The sequence below is a fragment of the Spinacia oleracea genome, chromosome 6, assembly GCF_020520425.1.
Source record: "Spinacia oleracea cultivar Varoflay chromosome 6, BTI_SOV_V1, whole genome shotgun sequence".
In the NCBI taxonomy this organism is placed as follows: Eukaryota; Viridiplantae; Streptophyta; class Magnoliopsida; order Caryophyllales; family Amaranthaceae; genus Spinacia; species Spinacia oleracea.
The window spans coordinates 59566932-59590309 of record NC_079492.1 but is presented as its reverse complement, the minus strand read 5'-3'; the positions used below and the strand labels follow the sequence as shown (position 1 = coordinate 59590309).

Here is a 23378-nt window from a genome sequence, read left to right as displayed (position 1 = left end):
ATAGTACCTTAAGGGCGATTCTAGTTGGTCAATTTTAAGGCGGATCCGGACGTGCTGTGGACTATCTACGGAGGGACGACACTTGGAGTCCTAAAGACTTGTTCTTGTTCGGTTCGGGCGCAGCTAGGGAGGGCACGCTACAAAGTGTATGCATCTAAATTATGCTATATGATTATGTGTAAATAATATGTTTCCTGGCATTATGGTTTTTCCGCATGATTTATGTTTATTCATATGTATCATAACCTAACACGTTGCACTTGTGCACGCGGCCCATGGGCGCTGCGGTGTGGCTTGCTTGGGCGAGGTGTGGGCTTCGGCCTACGGCCTTACCTTGGCACTTTGGGCCGTTTTGTTTATGTTTCGGTTGAAAAAGATTTTAATTAATTTTAATTTCGTAATTTATTTTTTTTTCTTGGAATTTAATTTTGATTAATTTAATTATTTTAAATTAATTTTGAGGATCCAAAGAATGCTAAAAAGGTATGCAAGCTTAAGAAATCCATTGAAGCAAGCATCAAGGAGCTGGAATATACGTTTTGATGAAGCAGTCAGTGACTTTGGTTTTGTCAAGAACGCAGACGAATCTTATGTATACAAGAAGGTCAATGGGAGCAAAGCTGCTTTTATAGTATTATATGTCGACGATATATTACTAATCGGAAATGACATTCCTATGTCGAAATCTGTAAAGATTTGGCTTGGGAAATTTTTTTCGATGAAGGATTTAGAAGAAACACAGTACATACTGGGAATCAAGATCTACAGAAATAAATCTAAAAGGATGATTGGACTTAGTAAAAGCAATTATATCAATAAGGTGCTTGAAAGGTTCAAAATGGCAGACTCCAAGCGAGGCTACCTAACCATGTCTCATGGAATGACTCTAAGCAAGACTCAGTGCCGAAAAACACTAGATGAGCGTAGACGAATGAGTGGGATTTCATATGCATCATTGATTGGTTCAATAATGTATGCTATGATATGTACACGCCCGGATGTTGTGTACGCACTCAGTGCTACGAGCAGATACTAGTCAGACCCAGGTGAGGCGCATTGGACTGCTGCCAAGAATATTCTGAAGTACCTGAAAAGACACAAAGATGATTTCCTGTTCTATGGTGGAGATGATGAATTAATTATTAAAGGCTATACGGACGCAAGTTTCCAAATCGACAAAGATGATTTCAGATCACAGTCTGGGTTTGTCTTCTGCCTTAATGGAGGTGCAGTAAGTTGGAAAAGTGCTAAATAGAGCACCATTGCAGATTCTACAAGTGAAGCGGAGTACATTGCTGCACATAAATCAGCAAAGGAAGCTATTTGGATAAGGAAGTTCATAGGTGAACGTGGTGTAGTCCCCTCCATTAAAGGACCAATAGCTCTATATTTTGACAATAATGGAGCTATTGCACAGGCAGAGGAGCTTAGATACCACCAGAGAGTCAAGCATGTACTTCGTAGATTTCACCTTCTACGAGAGTTCGTTGAAAGAAAAGAAGTCGAGATAAGCAAGATTGGAAATGATGACAACATCTCAGATCCATTAACTAATCCTCTGCCGCAAGCGAAGCACAACTCGCACACTGCAGTTATGGGAATCAAGCATGTTGGAGAATGGCTTTCATGTCCTTAAAAATGTTTTAAAGTTTTAGAGTTTAATACTTTGTAAAACGTTTTGTCTTACCATTCATATAATTGAATATAATTCATTTTTCCATTTAATTTTGTGGTTTATTAAATGACGAGTCCTTTCAATTTGACGATATATTTAAGAAAGACTGTCAGGACCAGTCATGTGACTAAGAAATGTCTATCAAGTGAACTTGAATGTCAAAAGTTGAAAATGGTCCATGGTCGGAAGTTTTCTATAAAGGTGGACGCATAGAAAACACTAGACGACTGGAATGCAAGATGACTAGTAGTTCTGTTTCTTGAACTATGTGGACATGGCAATGTCGCAATCATTTGCATAGATACTTACTTGAGAAGATTAGTATCGGACAGACCTATGAAACTTTACTGTAAGAGATGAAAATCTGTCATAAGTAAATTTATTACATTATTAGACACTAATCCTTTATACCTAAGTGATTTGAGATTACTTGTTTGAGAACTGGTTACTTTGACGTTGTCAAGCGTCGCACCGTAAAAGGAGAATAAAACGGCAATGCTTAGGTAATCACCTATCAAACGAAGTCTAACCTCAAGATCACAAGATTGAGATTGTCCTCCCATAAATCGGGATGAGATCCTGAAAGTTGTACAAGGCCACTCGGAGAGCTAGAAACTGAAAAATTCATGGTCGTGCTCAGATGAATCATAGGCTATGATTATCTGTTTATTTGATCAGTTGAACTCTGAAACCGAGAAATACCTCAGGACATAATAAGGATGACTACTCTTACCTTATGTTCATGAGCAGGTATCAAGCGACAAAGGAATTAGGAAATGCACACTTGTCCCTAAGGACAAGTGGGAGACTGAAGGAAATAATGCCCTTGGTCCAAGTATGCATTCAATGCTAAGGCTAATAAATGTCGTTCAATATTAATTAACAAGTCAATAAATTCAGTGAGATCAAGTGAACTGAATGACTAGGTAAAGGCCGCTTCAGTTCAATTGGAATTAATAATATTAATCCACAACTTACTCTTGACTGAACTCGTATGGTCACACAAATAGTACGTGAACGGATCAAGTATTTAAGTGAATATATTATTCATTAAGTACTCCATTTATTAACATTGGAAAATGACGGATCCCGGTTATAGTGGGAGTTGAAATTGTCAAAAGGCAGAATAAAGAATACTCCGAAAATGATGATATTGCCAGAAACGGAAATATGGTTCATGAAGGAAATATAAATATTATCCAAGTCGTAGATGTTGCCGGAAACGGAAACATGGCTCGTATCGGAAAATATTATCGGAAATAGAAATTTGGCGGAACCAGAAATATTGCCGGAAACAGAAATATTACCGGAATCGGAAATATTGTCGGAAAAGGAAATTATTTCCGGAATCGGAAATATTAACGGAAACATAAATATTTGTTCGAAACGGAAATGAATTCCAGAATCGGAAGCTCGACGAGCGACAAGCCGGCAAGCGAGCCGGCCCATCGCTCGACAAGCAAAGGTAGCACCATGGGTCGCACCTTCGAGCAAGGCAGCAGCCATGAGGCCGCACCAAGCTACAAGCAAGGCAGCAGCCCCATGGGCCGCGCCAAGCTGCAAGCATTTATTGTTTCATGGTCGTTTTGGTTGATTTCCTATGACTTGTGATTTTTATTTCTTACTCATACTTATTTCATTATGTTTTTTTTTCTTTGAAGAGCTTCCAACGTGATAAGGAGCAAGATGAGAATAAAGGGCATGACGTACACTTGAGATTCATATCTACTACCACTACTAGATCGTAGTTTTTCTAGGTTTTAGTTCTAATTCGTTTTAGTAGATACGATTTGTATTTTTGATGATCTTTTGGACTATTTAGTTAGTAACATTTATATACTATGGAATTCGGTTAATTAGTAACATTATCGTGTACGATGGATTTTAACTACGTACTTCTACATTTGTATAAGGTAATTTAAATGTTACATTGATCAGATGCCAATTATTCAAAATTCAGGTTTCATTGATCTTGTTGCTTTAATTTTAATTAAATGATGAATTGAGTTTATTTATATATTTATTTTTGCATTTATATATAGGTGGGAAAAAAATACAACAAATGTTTGGATGCTTTTGTGGTTGTGATATTACGCTGAATTAGATTTAAAAATCCCGGCAACACAAATTTCTGGATGCCTTTAAGCGTCGAGAATATAAAATAGGTGAATTGGATGGGGCGGGTCAGAGATATTACCGACGCCTCAACAATATTTCTCGACGCCTTACAGCGTCGAGAATATCGACGCCAAAACAGATGGGTACGACAAAAAGCGTCGTTACTATTGACACCTAAAGGCGTCGAGAATTCTCGACTCGATTATTGACGACGCCTTTAGGTGGGCGTCGAGGACAAATTTCTCGACGCCTTTAGGCGTCGACAAAAGGCCTAAAAGGCGTCGCTAAAACGCGGTATTTGTAGTAGTGTTGGGTTGGATTGATATTGGTTGCCAAAGGTCCTCGGTCCATTGAATCCGGGAGGTGGCAAATAAGATGCACCATAAGGAACTCCCGAGTTCAAAGGATAACCCCCACTTGAGGCACCCCTAAATTGCCTATAAGAGTAGTTATAACCCCCTCCACCTTGATGGTTGGGATTATAACCCCCTTGGTTGTATTGGCCTTGATTGCCAAAACCTTGAGATTGACCGTAGGGCGCTTGGCTTTGATAGCCTTGTGCTCTATAGCCACCTCGGCCTTGGTTATCGTACCCACTTCCTTGGCCATAGCCTTGGTGGGGGCCATACATGGAGGGCCCTCTAGGTTGCCTAGCAAAATTAGGATTGTTACGGTTATCATTCCTAGACCTCGATCATTGATGGCATTAGCATACTCTACATCAAAATCTCCTTCATACGAAGGGCCATAATCCACAAATGACAAGTTATGAACTAAAGGGCATGCATCGGGGGAATGATTATAGTCTTGGCAATTTTCAGAAAAGAATGTGCCCGGAGGCATTGAGCCATAAGAACTAACCTTGCCCTTCCCCTTATTGAGAAGAGTGGCCGAAGGAGATGGAATTGTGGACGAAGATGGTGGCTTGCTGCACTTCCCGCAAATGGTGTATTCTCAAGCTTCTCTAATCTCGAGCTAAGCTTCTCTATCATCCGTGCTTGCTCTATGGCGTACACCGAACCCTTTCCATCCTCAATCCTACTTTTCCCATCATAACTTCTTGCACCTACATGCCAAGATTGGTAGTTTTGAACTACATCTTCAATTATCTCCTCAATTTGATCTTCCATTTTGTTCATGATGGGGCCTCCCGCGCCCGCGTCAAACTTGTTTTCGAGCTTGGACTCAATCTTAGGTAAAAAGTTTGTAGCAACAACCACTTGGGAATCCCATGATGAGGGCATTCCCTTTGGTACTCCTTGAATCGGTCCCAAGCCTCGAAAAGCGATTCATCACGGCCTTGCTCAAATGATTGAATCTTGTGGCGAAACTCCGCCGTCTTCCCATGAGAATAGAACTTGTTCAAGAAGGCACTAGTTACTTCGTTCCATGTGCGAAGTGAGTTGGGCTTGACCTCCTTGTCAAGCCAATCACTAGCACGCCCAAGCAAAGAGAAGCGGAACAAAGTCAACCTCACATAATCCGAGGTCACACTGTTGTGTTTTATTGTGTCACAATAGTGTTCAAACTGCTTGAGATGCTCGTGAGGCGACTCATTGCTTTTCCCACAAAAGGGATGACTTTGCACCAAATTGATCAAGGCGGGCTTGATCTCAAAATTATTAGCACATGTTGTTGGTGCTTGAATCCCACACGTAGCCTCAAATGCTCCCGATATTCCCAACTTCTTAACCAGAAGAGCCATGTTCTCACTAGCTTGCTCACTCACTTCTTGTTCCGTGTCAACACTTAAAGCCTCAAACCTATTATGATTTGACGAGCTAGAACGAGCACGCCTAAGTCTCCTTAAAGTCCTTTCCAATTCAAGGTCAAGAGGATGGAGGATCCTTTGACGAGCACGTCCCCTATCAAGCATAAACACTCAAGAAAACCGTGAGCAATGCAAAGGAAAAACTAAAGCAAGAATGGAATATTTTTGTATTTTCAATTAATGAACTAGTCTCAACTAAACTCAATAACAACGACCGTTCCCCGGCAACGGCGCCATTTTGATAAGCGTATTTTCCGTCGTTGATAGAAAACCACCTATGCAAACAATATTTATAAAACCACTTCAACTACCGGCAAGCGGTAAGCAAAGGGATCGTCCCAAAGAAACGGTGAATTATTGAGTTGGAAGTCAATCTAGTTCGATCAAGGATTTGTTTTGAATTGTCACTTTTAAGAGTCTAAAAACAAATAAAGAACTATGTAAAATTGAATCAAGAAAGGGAAATGCTAGGGAGTCGGGGATAGCCTAGGGAAACCGGGGGAAATCAATTCAACTATTTAGCAATGGTGATCATGCAACGAAAAGGTGATTAGGCAAACAGCATCTAAAGACGAACCCGCCACCTCTCGGATAGGGAACGCTAAGCGTCTAATCCACGGAAGAGCTTTCGCCTAATCCTAGACTAAACTAACTAGCATATAATAGGTACCGCCATTTGATCAACACAAGATAGGTCCACAATGTCTTGCCAAACATATCCTATGGTTCCACGGAAATCTAATCGAATAGAATTTGCAACTACCACTCAACTAGCATGGATTTCCTATCATCAAATCTTATTTAATCACATGAATCAACCAACAATCAATAATCTATTTCCCCTAATTCATCCCCTAGTTTCTCCCCTTTCCCTAACCTAAAACTACTCACTAATCATCCTAACAATCAAGCTGTCCATTAGTTCAAAACTAGCTATCATGAAATTAAAGGAGGAGAAGTAGAGAATAGGAAACTCAATTGCACAATCAAATCAAAAACTGAAAATCAAAGTAACAAGCAAAATTGAAATCAAGAACTCAAGGTATTGAGGAATTGCAAAACAATTATCAACTAAGCAAGTGAAAGAATTAAAGAACTAAGAATTCAATTGCATAAAGAAGAGAAGAGTTGAAGAAAATTACTGAATTGATGCTTAGAATTAAAGAGTTTCTCTCTCTAGATTGAAGAACAAAATCACAAAACCTCTAGAATTGAAAGTGTAAAAATATGAAATGTAGAATATGAAAGCGTAAAATGAAAATAATCAAAAATCCTATTTATACTAAACCCCAAAAATAAGAGTTTTAAACTCGAAAACTGAATCCCGCGCAGCCGTGCGAACGTGCAGACCCAGGTGCGATCGCATCGGTGCGATCGTGCTGTGCATCAATGTGAACGGGCCCTGCGACGATTCTTCTCCTTCGTGTCATGCGATCGTGCTCAACAACCGTGCGATCGCACGGCTGTAACTTGGCTAAATCTTAGAAAATCCTTGTGTGCTCGCACAGGAATTTAGTGCGAGCCCACCGAAATTCCGTGCGAGTGGGCTCCTCTGCGGTGCGATCACACAAAATCACTCATAGTTCCTGCATCGATTTTCCGGATTTGTGCGAGCACACGAATTTGTGGCACGAGCGCACACACTGCCTTGACTTTTGGAGCCAACTCTGTAGACTAGTGCGAGCGCACAAAATGTCCGTGCGATCGCACGGCACCTGCTCGAGCAAATCTCAGTTGTTTTTCCATCATTTTCAACATTATCACCTGAAAACCACAAAGATGGAAAAGGGGAATAAAAGAACAACAAAACTATATAAAACTAACAAAAAAGCATAATAAAACTCTATAAAATCCTAGCCTAGAGCGACAAAAATGCCGCTCATCAGGGCCGTGGCAGCTCGCGCAACCCACGTGGGCCCTTGTGGCTGCGTGGAGTTGTTCGTCTTGGGCTCCAAGAAATATCCGATTGCTTAATTCCCAAGTAACCTTGGATTAAGTATTCCTAGTTTTACTAGAATTCAAATAATTAAGAGTTTAATTAAGGTTACAATTCTAATTGAATAAGAGTTTCAATCCTATTAGGTTTGGTAATTCTATTACTAGTAAAACTCAAATTCCTTATTTCCTACACTATAAATATAGGGCTATGGCCTTTTAATTAAACACATCAAATTGAATTGAAAATTCATATTCTTTATTCCCATTGTGTTCAAGGGAGAACATAATACAAGCGCGCTCGAATACATAAAACCTTAAGTAAGATCTTAGTTGGTTGAACCTAAGGAGGATCCGAACGTGCTGTGGACTTTCTACAGAGGAGCAACGTTTGGGGCTCTAAAGACTTGTTCTTGTTCGGTTCGGGAGCAGCTAGGGAAGGCACGCATCACATTGTACGTCACCTAAATTATGCTAATTGACTATGTGGAAATTACTTTGGATTCTGCCTTTATGGTTTTTCCGCATGAATTATATTGTTGGATTATTCATAACCTAACAATAGTGGACACTGAGAGTGGTGACAGTTGGACCTATTTCATGAGATGTTTGAGACAGATGTTTGAGCAAGAGGGTTGCAACAAAGATGATTTGACCTTCATCAGTGACTGTATGAGGGTATGTATTCATCTTTATTCCTTTTCTATTTCAATGTTTAAATATTCTCGAGTCGGACACTTGGACACGTACCCGATTAACATAAATGTACCTATTTGTGTTCTATGTAGGGAGTTGAATTGTTAGTGAAAGAAACTTTTTCTAGAGCAGCTAGGAGAGTTTGTTGCCAACACTTGTACATGAATTGTAAGAACAATAGTTTCAGGGGACCTGCATAACACAAAATATTTTGGATAGATGCTGATGCATATAATGAGAATGTGTATGGTAAAGCAATGGAGAAGATCACCTAGCATAATCCAAATGTTGCTGCAAAGTTGGACACATGCCTTGAGCAATGGTCCAGGCATAAGTTTTATCCTCCTATTTGTTGTGATCACAACACAACATACTTCGTATAGTCATTGAATGCATGCAGAAAGCCATATAGAGACAAGCCTGTCTTCTCATTATTGGAAGGTATAATGCTTGTCTTCTCATTCTTGTGTTTAATGTTGTTTGTGTTGTTCTGTGTTTAATTTTGTATCTGTTGTTGTACAAAAATAAGAAGTTGGTGTATGCAGAGGATAAGGGCTAGATTTGACAAGGCAGTTGATATGGAGGATGGTCAGCTGACTACGTATGCAAGAAAAAAGTTGGAAGAAAGAACAACAGAGTCCAGGTTCTGTTATGCTACAGCCTGCGGAGGGGGAAATTTGAGGTTAGGGATGGATATGCCAACTTCTCAATTAGGTTACCAACTAGAAGTTGTGGGTGTGGGAAGTGGCAGATTTCTGGAATCCCCTGCAAGCATGGACTAAGGGTGATATACAACCAAAGGCTAAACCCTAATGATTATGTCTCTCTATTCTTCAAGTCTGATGCATACAAGCTTACTTATGCAGACCACATTCACCGCACAGATCCAACTCAGTGGCTTGACTTTGATCCACTAGAGGAAAAAACCTCAAGTGCGGGCTCATTTTAAGGGGTTTAGTGCGGGATTTTACATGTGCAGCACATGGCCTGCCCGCACTTGATGTTTCTCAAGTGTTGCCAATTTGGAAAATGAGCCCGCACATGACATATTTTGTGCTGCCAATTTTAGAATATGAACCCGCACTTGACATATTTGGTGCTACCAATTTTGAAAATGAACCCGCACTTGACATATTTAGTGCTGCCAAGTTTGAAAATGAGCTCGCACTTAGACATAGAAATGGGCAGCACAAGCATAAAAAAGAGTTTCACTTGATATATAAATGAGCCGCACTTGGCCTATAAATTAGCCGCACATGATCTAGACTTGTTGTATAACTGATTTTCCTGCTACATATTACAATTGGACAACACCACTGATTAACCTTCATATGTCACATAAAAAGTATCCAAATATATAGATAATTAATTTAAATAGTATATAATTTTAAATATAAAAGTTGATTACATTACAATCATATAAAAAACTAACATCCATAATTTAAGATTCAGTACAAGAAAGTATCAAAGACAATCACTGGTTCATTATCCGTCATATTTTGACTAAAATGGCTAATTTCGGTCCCAACTTTCAACTGATGAACTTAAATCAGTATTTTAAAGTCTTTCCATGTTTAGTACACTTAGTTTTATGTTTCAAAGACTCATTCTCACCCATTTTGGTGAAGTTATGCACATTTAAGCCTCGTTAGTTCATTATCGGTCACATTTTGACTAAAATGCCTAATTTCGGCCCCAACTTTCAACTAATGAACTTAAATGAGTATTTTAAATTCTTTCCATGTTTTATACACTTAGTTTTATGTTTCAAAGACTATTCTCACCCATTTCGGTGAAGTTATGCACATTTAAGCCTCGTTATTTCATTATCTATCACATTTTGACTAAAATGGCTAATTTCGGCCCCAACTTTTAACTAATGAACTTAAATGAGTATTTTAAACTTTTTCCATGTTTGATAAACTTAGTTTTATGTTTCAAATACTCATTCTCACCCATTTTGGTGAAATCATGCACATTTAAGCCTCGTTAGTTCATTATCGGTCACATTTTGACTAAAATGGCTTATTTCGGTCCCAACTATCAACTGATGAAATTAAATCAGTATTTTGAAGTATTTCCATGTTTGATATACTTAGTTTTATGTTTCAAAGACTATTCTCACCCATTTTGGTAAAGTTATTCACATTTAAGCCTCGTTAGTTCATTATCGGACACATTTTGACTAAAATGGCTAATTTCGGCCCCAACTTTCAACTAATGAACTTAAATGAGTATTTTAAATTTTTTCCATGTTTGATAAACTTAGTTTTATGTTTTAAATACTCATTCTCACCCATTTTGGTGAAGTCATACACATTTAAGCCTCGTTAGTTCTTATCGGTCACATTTTGACTAAAATGGCTAATTTCGGTCCCAACTTTCAACTGATGAACTTAAATCAGTATTTTAAAGTCTTTCCATGTTTAACACACTTGTTTTATATTTCAAAGACTCATTATCACCATTTTGGTGAAGTTATGCACATTTAAGCTTCGTTAGTTCATTATCGGTCACGTTTTGACTAAAATTACTTATTTCGGTTCCAACTTTCAACTAATGAACTTAAATGAGTATTTTACATTTTTTCCATGTTTGATACACTTAGTTTTATGTTTCAAATACTCATTCTCACCCATTTTGGTGAAGTCATGCACATTTAAACCTCGTTAGTTCATTATCGGTCACATTTTGACTAAAATGGCTATATTCGTTCCCAACTTTCAACTGATGAGCTTAAATCAGTATTTTAAAGTCTTTCCATGTTTAACACACTTAGTTTTATATTTCAAAGACTCATTCTCACCATTTTGGTGAAGTTATCACATTTAAGCATCGTTAGTTCATTATCGGTCACATTTTGACTAAAATGGCTAATTTCGGCCCCAACTTTCAACTAATGAACTTAAATGAGTATTTTAAACATATCCAGGTTTGATACACTTATTTTTATGTTTTAAAGACTCATTCTCACCATTTTGGTGAAGTTATGCACATTTAAGCCTCGTTAGTTCATTATCGGTCACATTTTGACTAAAATGGCTAATTTCGGTCCCAACTTTCAACTGATGAACTTAAATCAGTATTTTAAAGTCTTTCCATGTTTAGTACACTTAGTTTTATGTTTCAAAGACTCTTTCTCACCCATTTTGGTGAAGTTATGCACATTTAAGCCTCGTTAGTTCATTATCGGTCACATTTTGACTAAAATGCCTAATTTCGGCCCCAACTTTCAACTAATGAACTTAAATGAGTATTTTAAATTCTTTCCATGTTTTATACACTTAGTTTTATGTTTCAAAGACTATTCTCACCCGTTTCGGTGAAGTTATGCACATTTAAGCCTCGTTAGTTCATTATCGATCACATTTTGACTAAAATGGCTAATTTCGGCCCCAACTTTTAACTAATGAACTTAAATGAGTATTTTAAACTTTTTCCATTTTTGATAAACTTAGTTTTATGTTTCAAATACTCATTCTCAACCATTTTGGTGAAATCATGCACATTTAAGCCTCGTTAGTTCATTATCGGTCACATTTTGACTAAAATGGCTAATTTCGGTCCCAACTATCAACTGATGAAATTAAATCAGTATTTTGAAGTATTTCCATGTTTGATACACTTAGTTTTATGTTTCAAAGACTATTCTCACCCATTTTGGTGAAGTTATTCACATTTAAGCCTCGTTAGTTCATTATCGGACACATTTTGACTAAAATGGCTAATTTCGGCCCCAACTTTCAACTAATGAACTTAAATGAGTATTTTAAATTTTTTCCATGTTTGATACACTTAGTTTTATGTTTTAAATACTCATTCTCACCCATTTTGGTAAAGTCAAGCACATTTAAGCCTCGTTATTTCTTATCGGTCACATTTTGACTAAAATGGCTAATTTCGGTCCCAACTTTCAACTGATGAACTTAAATCGATATTTTAAAGTCTTTCCATGTTTAACACACTTGTTTTATATTTCAAAGACTCATTATCACCATTTTGGTGAAGTTATGCACATTTAAGCTTCGTTAGTTCATTATCGGTCACGTTTTGACTAAAATTACTTATTTCGGTTCCAACTTTCAACTAATGAACTTAAATGAGTATTTTACATTTTTTCCATGTTTGATACACTTAGTTTTATGTTTCAAATACTCATTCTCACCCATTTTGGTGAAGTCATGCACATTTAAACCTCGTTAGTTCATTATCGGTCACATTTTGACTAAAATGGCTATATTCGTTCCCAACTTTCAACTGATGAGCTTAAATCAGTATTTTAAAGTCTTTCCATGTTTAACACACTTAGTTTTATATTTCAAAGACTCATTCTCACCATTTTGGTGAAGTTATCACATTTAAGCCTCGTTAGTTCATTATCGGTCACATTTTGACTAAAATGGCTAATTTCGGCCCCAACTTTCAACTAATGAACTTAAATGAGTATTTTAAACATATCCAGGTTTGATACACTTAATTTTATGTTTTAAAGACTCATTCTCACCATTTTAGTGAAATTATGCACATTTAAGCCTCGTTAGTTCATTATCGGTCACATTTTGACTAAAATGGCTAATTTCGGTCCCAACTTTCAACTGATGAACTTAAATCAGTATTTTAAAGTCTTTCCATGTTTAGTACACTTAGTTTTATGTTTCAAAGACTCTTTCTCACCCATTTTGGTGAAGTTATGCACATTTAAGCCTCGTTAGTTCATTATCGGTCACATTTTGACTAAAATGCCTAATTTCGGCCCCAACTTTCAACTAATGAACTTAAATGAGTATTTTAAATTCTTTCCATGTTTTATACACTTAGTTTTATGTTTCAAAGACTATTCTCACCCGTTTCGGTGAAGTTATGCACATTTAAGCCTCGTTAGTTCATTATCGATCACATTTTGACTAAAATGGCTAATTTCGGCCCCAACTTTTAACTAATGAACTTAAATGAGTATTTTAAACTTTTTCCATTTTTGATAAACTTAGTTTTATGTTTCAAATACTCATTCTCAACCATTTTGGTGAAATCATGCACATTTAAGCCTCGTTAGTTCATTATCGGTCACATTTTGACTAAAATGGCTAATTTCGGTCCCAACTATCAACTGATGAAATTAAATCAGTATTTTGAAGTATTTCCATGTTTGATACACTTAGTTTTATGTTTCAAAGACTATTCTCACCCATTTTGGTGAAGTTATCACATTTAAGCCTCGTTAGTTCATTATCGGTCACATTTTGACTAAAATGGCTAATTTCGGCCCCAACTTTCAACTAATGAACTTAAATGAGTATTTTAAATTTTTTCCATGTTTGATACACTTAGTTTTATGTTTTAAATACTCATTCTCACCCATTTTGGTAAAGTCATGCACATTTAAGCCTCGTTAGTTCTTATCGGTCACATTTTGACTAAAATGGCTAATTTCGGTCCCAACTTTCAACTGATGAACTTAAATCGATATTTTAAAGTCTTTCCATGTTTAACACACTTGTTTTATATTTCAAAGACTCATTATCACCATTTTGGTGAAGTTATGCACATTTAAGCTTCGTTAGTTCATTATCGGTCACGTTTTGACTAAAATTACTTATTTCGGTTCCAACTTTCAACTAATGAACTTAAATGAGTATTTTACATTTTTTCCATGTTTGATACACTTAGTTTTATGTTTCAAATACTCATTCTAACCCATTTTGGTGAAGTCATGCACATTTAAACCTCGTTAGTTCATTATCGGTCACATTTTGACTAAAATGGCTAAATTCGTTCCCAACTTTCAACTGATGAGCTTAAATAAGTATTTTAAAGTCTTTCCATGTTTAACACACTTAGTTTTATATTTCAAAGACTCATTCTCACCATTTTGGTGAAGTTATCACATTTAAGCCTCGTTAGTTCATTATCGGTCACATTTTGACTAAAATGGCTAATTTCGGCCCCAACTTTCAACTAATGAACTTAAATGAGTATTTTAAACATATCCAGGTTTGATACACTTAATTTTATGTTTCAAAGACTCATTCTCACCATTTTGGTGAAGTTATGCACATTTAAGCCTCGTTAGTTCATTATCGGTCACATTTTGACTAAAATGGCTAATTTCGGTCCCAACTTTCAACTGATGAACTTCAATAAGTATTTTAAAGTCTTTCCATGTTTAGTACACTTAGTTTTATGTTTCAAAGACTCATTCTCACCCATTTTGGTGAAGTTATGCACATTTAAGCCTCGTTAGTTCATTATCGGTCACATTTTGACTAAAATGCCTAATTTCGGCCCCAACTTTCAACTAATGAACTTAAATGAGTATTTTAAATTCTTTCCATGTTTTATACACTTAGTTTTATGTTTCAAAGACTATTCTCACCCGTTTCGGTGAATTTATGCACATTTAAGCCTCGTTAGTTCATTATCGATCACATTTTGACTAAAATGGCTAATTTCGGCCCCAACTTTTAACTAATGAACTTAACTGAGTATTTTAAACTTTTTCCATGTTTGATAAACTTAGTTTTATGTTTCAAATGCTCATTCTCACCCATTTTGGTGAAATCATGCACATTTAAGCCTCGTTAGTTCATTATCGGTCACATTTTGACTAAGTAGGCTAATTTCGGTCCCAACTATCAACTGATGAAATTAAATCAGTATTTTGAAGTATTTCCATGTTTGATACACTTAGTTTTATGTTTCAAAGACTATTCTCACCCATTTTGGTGAAGTTATGCACATTTAAGCCTCGTTAGTTCATTATCGGTCACATTTTGACTAAAATGGCTAATTTCGGCCCCAACTTTCAACTAATGAACTTAAATGAGTATTTTAAATTTTTTTCATGTTTGATACACTTAGTTTTATGTTTTAAATACTTATTTTCACCCATTTTGGTGAAATCATGCACATTTAAGCCTCGTTAGTTCTTATGGGTCACATTTTGACTAAAATGGCTAATTTCGGTCCCAACTTTTAACTAATGAACTTAAATCAGCATTTTAAAGTCTTTCCATGTTTAACACACTTGTTTTATATTTCAAAGACTCATTATCACCATTTTGGTGAAGTTATGCACATTTAAACCTCGTTAGTTCATTATCGGTCACATTTTGACTAAAATGGCTAATTTCGGCCCCAACTTTCAACTAATGAACTTAAATGAGTATTTTAAATTTTTTCCATGTTTTATACACTTAATTTTATGTTTCAAATACTCATTCTGACCATTTTGGTGAAGTTATGCACATTTAAGCCTCGTTAGTTCATTATCGGTCACATTTTGACTAAAATGGCTAATTTCGGTCCCAACTTTCAACTGATGAACTTAAATTAGTATTTTAAAGTCTTTCCATGTTTTATACACTTAGTTTTATGTTTCAAAGACTATTCTCACCCATTTCGGTGAAGTAATGCACATTTAAGCCTCGTTAGTTCATTATTGGTCACATTTTGACTAAAATGGCTAATTTCGGCCCCAACTTTCAACTAATGAACTTAAATGAGTATTTTAAATTCTTTCCATGTTTTATACACTTAGTTTTATGTTTCAAAGACTATTCTCACCCATTTCGGTGAAGTTATGCACATTTAAGCCTCGTTAGTTCATTAACGATCACATTTTGACTAAAATGGCTAATTTCGGCCCCAACTTTTAACTAATGAACTTAAATGAGTATTTTAAACTTTTTCCATGTTTGATAAACTTAGTTTTATGTTTCAAATACTCATTCTCACCCATTTTGGTGAAATCATGCACATTTAAGCCTCGTTAGTTCATTATCTGTCACATTTTGACTAAAATGGCTAATTTCGGTCCCAACTTTCAACTAATGAACTTAAATCAGTATTTTAAAGTCTTTCCATGTTTAACACACTTAGTTTTATTTTCAACGACTCATTCTCATCATTTTGGTGAAGTTATGCACATTTAAGGTTCGTTAGTTCATTATCGGTCACTTTTTGACTATAATGACTTATTTCGGTTCAACTTTTAACTAATGAACTTAAATAAATAATTTAAACCCTTTACAAGTTTTAAATACTTAATTTTATGTTTTATAGACTCATTCTCACCCGATTTCGGTAAAGTTGTGCACATTTAAGCCTCGTTAGTTCATTATCAGTCACATTTTGACTAAAATGGCTAATTTCGGTCCCAACTTTCATCTAATGAACTTAAATGAGTATTTTAAAGTATTTCCATGTTTAATACACTTATTTTTATGTTTAAAATACTCATTCTCACCCATTTTGGTGAAGTTATGCACATTTAAGCCTCGTTAGTTCATTACCGGTCACATTTTGTCTAAAATGGCTAATTTCGGTCGCAACTTTCAACTAATGAACTTAAATCAGTACTTTAAAGTATTTCCATGTTTGATACACTTAGTTTTATGTTTCAAAGACTCATTCTCATCCATTTTGGTGAAGTTATGCACATTTAAGCCTCGTTAGTTCATTATCGGTTACATTTTGACTAAATTGGCTAATTTCGTCCCCAACTTTCAACTAATGAACTTAAATGAGTATTTTAAGTTTTTTCCATGTTTGATACACTTAGTTTTATGTTTCAAAGACTCATTCTCGCCATTTTGGTGAAGTTACGCACATTTAAGCCTCGTTAGTTCATTATCCGTCACATTTTGACTAAAATGGCTAATTTCGGTCCCAACTTTCAACTGATGAACTTAATTCAGTATTTTAAAGCCTTTCCATGTTTGATACACTTAGTTTTATGTTTCAAAGACTCAATCTCAACCATTTTGGTGAAGTTATGCACATTTAAGCCTCGTTAGTTCATTATCGGTCACATTTTGACTAAAATGCCTAATTTCGGTCCCAACTTTCAACTAATGAACTTAAATGAGTATTTTAAATTCATTCCATGTTTTATACACTTAGTTTTATGTTTCAAAGACTATTCTCACCCATTTCGGTGAAGTTATGCACATTTAAGCCTCGTTAGTTCATTATCGATCACATTTTGACTAAAATGGCTAATTTCGGCCCCAACTTTTAACTAATGAACTTAAATGAGTATTTTAAACTTTTTCCATGTTTGATAAACTTAGTTTTATGTTTCAAATACTCATTCTCACCCATTTTGGTGAAATCATGCACATTTAAGCCTCGTTAGTTCATTATCGGTCACATTTTGACTAAAATGGCTAATTTCGGTCCCAACTTTCAACTAATGAATTAAATCAGTATTTTAAAGTCTTTCCATGTTTAACAGACTTAGTTTTATTTTCAAAGACTCATTCTCATCATTTTGGTGAAGTTATGCACATTTAAGCTTCGTTAGTTCATTATCGATCACGTTTTGACTAAAATGACTTATTTCGGTTCCAACTTTCAACTAATGAACTTAAATTAATATTTTAAACCCTTTAAAAGTTTAATACACTTAGCTTTATGTTCAAAGATTCATTCTCACCTACTTTGGTCAATTTATGCACATATAAGACTCGTTTGATCATTATAGGTCAAATTTTCACTAAAATGACTTATTTCTATCCCAATTTTCAACTAATAAATGACTATTTTAAACCCTTTACAAGTTTAATACACTTAGCTTTATGTTTCAAAGACTCATTTTCACCCACTTTGGTCAATTTATGCACAAATAATATTCGTTTGATCATTATAGGTAAAATTTTCACTAAAATGGCTTATTTGATCAATATAGGTCATATCTTGTCTAAAATAAGCTATTTCGCTCCTAACTTTGAAATACTTAACCTAAATACCTACGCACATGTGCTAAAGGAATCAAACAGGGTGGTTATTAAACAAGTGCTAAAGAAATTAAAGATGTTTAAACATAGCATATTTCGACATATTGTGAACTAAAATATAACAATTGCCAACTTAAAAAATAACACCTAAAGTCCTTCAAACCAAACAAAATCGAGCATACAAGCTAAACAAAAAAACACAAACACTAGAAAGTCAACTGTGGTCAACTCTGACCATGAATGACCAGCTGGTTGCACATAGAAGCAAAACATAAGCATATCAGAACAAAAAAACAAGATCATAATAGAAGAACTAGAACAAAATCAGATCAGAAATAGAAGATCAAGTCAAAAGTATGCAGATCAAGTCATACAAAAGAAGCATATCAGAATTACAGGAAGTATAGCAGAATAGCAGCAGAATCACAGCAGGTACAACAGCAGAATCAGAATCACAGCAGGTATAGCAGAATAGCAGCAAGCAGAGTCATATTGCAGCAGGCAAAACAACAAACACAAACTGGCACAGCCAAGGCCATAATGAATAGATATTGATTATAACAATATATACCCCAACATAGAACTTCATTATTGAATATAATTTATCTAGTGCATTAACTGAAAAAAAGATTGAGCAGCATACACGTTACCCTCAATGAGTGAATGAATGTAAAATAGAGAAAGCTGAAGAGCTCACCGGGTGAACTAGTCTGCTTGAATACTTTGAACTGGCAGTGTGAATGTTCTTCCTGTCCAATTGCATACGTCATGGAGCATGTGAACTATAGTGGATAATAAATTTTTTAAGGAAGGTGGGTGAGAAAGTGAAGGATGCAGCAAGAATGAAAGAAAAAGTAAGATGTTGCTGAACTAGTCAACTTTTGAATGCCACAGAATCATTATCGCCCAAAATTAGTAGCTGGCTCGGTGAGGTTTTCTGCCATATAACGTGTCAGATGTACTTGAGCTGCGCTCAAGAACATGTGCTACTAGACTACCAGGTAATGAACTAATGTTGCAACAATCAAGGGATGGACATTAAAAAGAGAACACTAGTAGACCCAGCAATGTATGCTTTCAAAACAGCAAGGTAACAAGATATATGCTCCACATTACTTTTAACATATCCATGCTACCATGGTACAATAAAGCAAAAAGTAATACTCCCTCCACTTTACAACAAGTTTATTTATTTTTTATCAAAAACATATAAAAAAAATTAAACGTCATTTATACATTAACAGAAGTTAAATCAATTCACTACGGAGAGAGTATAAAACAACAAAATGTTCAAAACACGTATTTATGAATTCGGCAATGTGTTATTTAACAAGCGAGATATAGGATATAAATAAAGCATGAAAACTAAAATCCAAGACAAATTCCTGTCAAATCCATAACTATAGATGTATAACTGTACAAGTCATGAAGTTACAACAAATGAACCATAGACATAAAATCAAATACTAAAGTGACGAGGAGAAAAAAAAAAGTAAACCAGTTTATAATTGACTGAAACTTTGCTGAGGATCTTTAGGGTCTTATAAGTAGGTATGATAAAAAGTAGGTCTTATAAGAAATATCAAATGTCCGCCTATAGAGAGAGAGAGAGAGAGAGAGAGAGAGATTGATAACAGAACATACCGCAGAGAGAACCACAGGCTCAGAAACGTTAGGCTCCTAGCCTTAAGGCTTAGTATAACCTCTAACTAGTCCCATCTCCGCCCACATTCTTGCAAACAATCTATCTAGATTAAGCGCGCTGTTCAAGGAACATAGCAAGAAGATCTGATTAGGAGAAGTACACATTATTTGCAAAAGAAATATTATAATTTAGATAAAATGTATTGACTAAAAAGAAAGCAGAATAGTCTGCTTAGCCGTCAAGTGAGAATATACCCAAGCAAAACTATAAAGGAGCACAATTGGCATGCCATTGATTTCTATTTCTTGTCTTTCTATTGTAGAAACAGACAAGACATTTTTTTCTTTTTGATATAAACTCAGGAAGCACATTTAGAACTGTGTCCTTAGAACACCTAACAGATAGGAGTTTCATACTGCAGGTGCATCAACATTCCAACTATCTTACAAATTGTTTCTCTTATGCTATGTTATGCTTTACAAAGTCTCTAACATGTCGATATTTCAATAAGTAATATAATAACAAGAAGTAGTAGCAAGCTACCCACAACTGTAATTTAAATTAAGCCAATGTCAAAAAAGTACCTTCATGTTGGCACTAATGACATTAGTGTTCGACAGTCTTGCTAGCCTGTCAACATCATCAATACCAACTGCATCTATCTTGTTGTATACATATACACATTTTATGTATTTACGGTTCCCTTCAATCACATCAATCAGATCGTCAAATGTTGTATCCTCGTGAAATAACAGCTGACGCCAGAGTGAAAAAGGCAATTAGTCAATAGGATGTCAAAACACACTTTAATCTACAGATTCATAAAGGTTATAGAAATAACCTGTCTACAGATTTAATGATGCATCAACTCTCACCTTCTATAATACAGTAGTCTCTGTATAATTCCAAGTCTTTAGTTATGAATTACAAACTACTAGCCCTGTTTCATAATAAGCGAGTACATTCCATCATCTTAAATGAGGTCAAAGGGTATATATTGAGTCAGTTGCAGAACAATAAGATATCTAGACCCTAGTAATCATTATTCCGGAAACATTAAGTTGATCATTATAGAACCTTTTTGATGTATGAATCATTCATCTGGTTTCTTGCAATTTTATTTTGAAGTTCAGCTACTTACTGTACACTAGACCAAGAGATATACAATGGACCCAATTAGAGGGACACATGACTAACTTACTCGACAAAGTAAAATGGATAGGGACATAGGGTCTTTTAGGATTTATAAGAATGATCTAAGATTGTATATTGAACACCAAGAAATATAATAAGAGTGATTTTTCACAATCTCACAAAACCCCAAAAAATAGATTCATCATTAACCAAATGCAAATGAATTTTCCCCAGGCTCAATGTTACATGTTAACATGGTGGAGAACTAAACACTGATAGTAACCCTAAAAACAAGCTTTAAACTAAGCCTGAAACATGCCCGAGACATAAAACAAAGAGTAGAACTCAAACGACAATAACTTCGAAAATCTTGTTTAAGCCAGTAGTATGCTTGCTTGTGTGGGTAGAACATGAACACACAAATATATGAATGAAAACTCTAGTTAACAATTAGATATTCCAGTTCAACTATAGCAATAATACCTAGTTTAGCAAATGTGAGAACGAAAACACTACATCAACACATACAACCCTATCATAATAAGATCTGATGCTTTATAAAATGTCTTTAGAAAGAAATTGAACAAATTAAGAAATAATGAAATGTATTCAGAAACCAATTAAACAAATTAACGAAGAAATAGCAACAATGTTATTCAAAAATTTAAAACAGTAAAATTAACAATTTAAGGAAATATTTCAAAAGTTAGGTTTTAAATTACAAACCTATAAGCGATAAGGAGGAGCTACACTTGTGTGCTTCGGCGGCGGCAGGAAGAGGACGAATTCCGTGGTGGGGGAACAGCAGCGGCGACGCGGCGGTGGAGGAATAGTAGCGGCGACGCGACGATGGGGAACAGTAGTTGGCGCGGCTAGTCGTGCGGTGTGTGCTGTGAATGTTGAATTTCGCACCCAGAGAACCAGTGAGGGGAAGGAGCAGAGAAACCAGATAGGGGAAGGGAATGAGAAGGAGAGAGCATCGGGAAAATGAGAAAATGTTTGAGGCAAAAGAGTAGTAACCGGAGAAGAAGAGGAGGAGAGGCGGGAGATAGAAATGTATTTGGTAAACATTTTTAGAAATAATCCGTATATTTTGTGCTGCTCATTTGTAAAATGAGCCCGCACTTGAGTTTTAACTCCGCACTTGAACTCAAGTGCTGCCAATTTTTTAACATGAGCCCGCACTTGAAGGGAAGCATATGACGATTTTTCCTCTAGTGATCTCCCTACCATTCAGCCTTCATTAATCAAAAGACCAGCTGACAGACCTGCTAAGAAGAGAAAGAGAGGAGCAAAGGATCCTAGGAAGGGGAAGAAGAACAAGAACCATAATGTCAAATGTGGAAAGTGCAGAGAGTTTGGTCACAACTCCAGGACATGTACTTGAAATGCCACTGGACCAAGCACTTCAAAGAGGGTTGCAACATGAGCAAGTACATCACAAAGGCCTCCAAAGACCAGGAAGAGGCCAAAGACAACTGCTTGACCAAGCTGAGATCATTTTTAATTTGTGAATTATAGGTGCAGAAAGTTAAACTAACTTAGTCAATTAAGTCAACAGTTAGTCGGAATCTGTTTTTTAAAGCAAGGCAATGCTTAGAAAAGATGTTTTTGTGCAGTTTTGGTGGCATTTCTCCACTTAGAAATCAGTTTTTGTAAAGCTAACATGCTTGAACAAGTATTTATTGCTTGAAATTTGTTACAACTCTACTTCATTGCTATCCAAATTAGAAATGCAAACATAAATACACCAATTTTAATCGCTAAATTGATTTGTTATTTTTGTTGTTTCATCTTCTTCTTCAGTAGGTTCAACTCTTCATGCATTCCCCTACTTTCCTCTTGCATTCCCCCGTTTTCACCATCTTTGTTTCCCTTGCTCTGAACTTCTTCAAATGTCTTCTTAGCAAAGCCTTGGCACCAACTGAAATTGTCACAAGGATGACACTTGTAGTAAACCTTTTGTGGAGTTTTTGTCGTTTCTGACCTCCTAATAGCAAATCTTCTTCCGCAATTTTTTTTATTTGGAACTCTTATGTATGATACACTTGGGATGGAAGAGGATTCGATTTTTTGATGAGAGCTCATGGTTAATTAAGAAATAGAGGGTTAAATATACAAGTGAAGTGAACACTAGTACTATTTATAAGCAGCAAGAACATAACAACTATATTTTGATGCTTAGGTTTAATAAAACTAGCTGTTGGATGCTCGAACCCACTTTCAACAGGTGGATTCAAATTCTGCAGTTTAAAAGCAGTTTGGGTATTTGGTGCAAAAAAGTTTAAAAATAGGTGTATATTTTGAAATTAGTTTAAAAATTGGTGTATTTGGTGAATTATAAACATCACTTAACGGTGGGCTAACGGAAGGTCATGGCAAGTGTATTTGGTGCACAGTACGGAAACCTCATGGGTATATTATGTAAATCGAAACAAGCAGGTGTATTTAGTGCATTAAGTAAAACCTTAGGGGCATTTCATGAAAAAATCGATGAAATTAAATATTTCCATAAAATATTGTGTTTTTGAAAGTTTTTTTAATATATATATATATATATATATATATATATATATATATATATATATATATTAAAAAGTAAGAACTATTAAAAAGTAAGAACAACACCAGGAGATCACACGTGTTACTCTTGGTGCATTTATTTTA

The 23378-nt window shown here is 35.6% G+C and overlaps 1 long non-coding RNA gene and 1 pseudogene across 3 annotated transcripts; one reads left to right on the top strand and one right to left on the bottom strand.

Moving 5' to 3' along the window:
• The first annotated feature begins 5019 nt into the window (after positions 1–5019).
• Positions 5020–5120, top strand: LOC130464653 (uncharacterized; annotated as a pseudogene).
• Positions 5121–6652: 1532 nt separating this feature from the next.
• Positions 6653–21805, bottom strand: LOC110787338 (uncharacterized). 3 transcript variants are annotated; one of them, XR_008922698.1, is made up of 5 exons: positions 21438–21805; positions 20162–20332; positions 19577–19694; positions 18576–18714; positions 6653–7328 (listed from the first exon to the last, which is right to left on the bottom strand). It is a non-coding gene; the product is annotated as an uncharacterized lncRNA (long non-coding RNA). The 3 variants fall into 3 exon arrangements; XR_008922697.1 differs by having other exon boundaries at positions 18583–18714; XR_002533088.2 differs by having other exon boundaries at positions 18630–18714; positions 21438–21803.
• Between the last annotated feature and the right edge of the window lie 1573 nt (positions 21806–23378).